We start from the raw sequence: 1897 nt of genomic DNA, 5'->3' as shown, positions 1-1897 counted from the left end.
CGTACTTACGTACGTTCGTTCATTTGCAAGTACGTGCCCAGGTTCGATCGTTCGTAATACGGACGTACGTTCGTTCGTTCGCTCTTTCGTTCGTTTGTTCGTTCGTTTGTACGTACGGACATAAGGTACGTTCCTTTGTTCGATCGTTTGCACGTATGTTCGTTCGTTTGTACGTACGTACGTTCATTCGATCGTTCGTACGTACGCACTTTCGTTCGTTCGTTCGTTCTTACGCACGGACATAAGGTACGTTCGATTGTACGTACGTTCGTTCATTCATTCGTTCGTTCGTTCTTTCGTACATTCGTTCGTTCGTGTGTACGTACGTATGTACTTTCGTTCGTTCGCTCGATCGTTCGTTCGTACTTACGTACGTTCTTTTGCTCGTTCGTTCGTTAGTACGTACGTTCATTCGTTAGTTTGTTCGTACGTACTGACGTTCGTTCGTTCGATTGTACGCTCGTGCGTTCGTTCTTTTGTGCACTCATTCATTCGTTCGTATGTACGAAAGAACGAACGAACGAATGATCGAACGACCGAACGTACGTACGTATTTACGTAAGTAAGTAGAACGAAGGTAACTTATGTCCGTGCGTAAGAACGAAAGAACGAACGAACGAAAGGACGAACGTACGTAGGAATATTCGAACGAACGATCTTTCGTACGTAGCTACGAAAGGACGTACTAACGAATGAACGGGCGTACTTACGTACGTACGAACGAACGAAAGAACGTACGTATGTAAGTACGTAAGTACATACGAACGAAGATACGTAACTACGTACGTTCGAACCAACGACCGAGCGATCGAACGAACGAAAGAACGAACGAACGTGCCTTATGTCCGTACGTACAAACGAACGAACGAACGTAATTACGTATGTACGAACGATCGAATCTGCGTACGTACGTACAAACGAACGAAGGAATGTACGTACGTATGAACGGACGAACGAACGTACGTACGTATGTTCGTTCGATCGTTCGTTCGTTCGTACATAAGTCCATACGTACGAACAAACGTACATAAAAACGAACGAACGAACTTACGTACGTACAAACGAGCGAACGAACAAAATGAACGAACGAACGAATGAAAAAGCAAACGAACGTACGTACGTACGAACATTCGAACGAAAGATCTTTCGTACATACACACGAACGATGGAACGAACGAACGAAAGAACGTACGTATGTACGAACGAACGACCGGAAGTGCTAACGTGCGTACGTACGTAAGTATGTACGTTTGAACGAACGAGCGAACGAAAGGACGGACTAACGAATGAACGGACGTACTTTCGTACGTAGTTGCGTATGCATGTAAGTACGTAAGTACAAACGAACGAAGATACGTACCTACGTACGTTCGAACCAACGAACGAGCGATCGAACGAACGAAAGAAGGAACATACGTACGTACAAACTAACGAACGAAGGAACGTACCTTATGTCCGTACGTACGAACGAAAGGGCGAACGAACGTAATTACGTATGTACGAACGATCGAATCTGCGTACGTTCGTACAAACGACCGAAGGAATGTACGTACGTATGTACGAATGAACGAACGTACGTATGTACGTTCGTTCGTTCGTTTGTACGTAAGTTTTTCGTTCGTACGTTCTTTTGTGCGCTCGTTCGTTCGTTCCTTCATACTTACGTTCGTTAATACGTTCTTACGTAAATACGTACGTTCGGTCGTTCGATCATTCTTTCGTTCGTGCGTACGTACGCACGTACGTATGTACTTTCGTACGTACCTTCGTTCGTACTTACATACGTACGTTCTTTCGTTCGTTCGTTCGTACCTACGTTCTTTCGTTCGTACGTACGTTAATTCTTTAGTTCGTTCGTTCGTTTGTACGCTCGTGCGTTCGTTCTTTTGTGCACTCG

This window comes from Octopus bimaculoides, chromosome 23, assembly GCF_001194135.2.
Source record: "Octopus bimaculoides isolate UCB-OBI-ISO-001 chromosome 23, ASM119413v2, whole genome shotgun sequence".
Lineage (NCBI taxonomy): Eukaryota > Metazoa > Mollusca > Cephalopoda > Octopoda > Octopodidae > Octopus > Octopus bimaculoides.
This window is presented reverse-complemented; position numbering follows the sequence as displayed.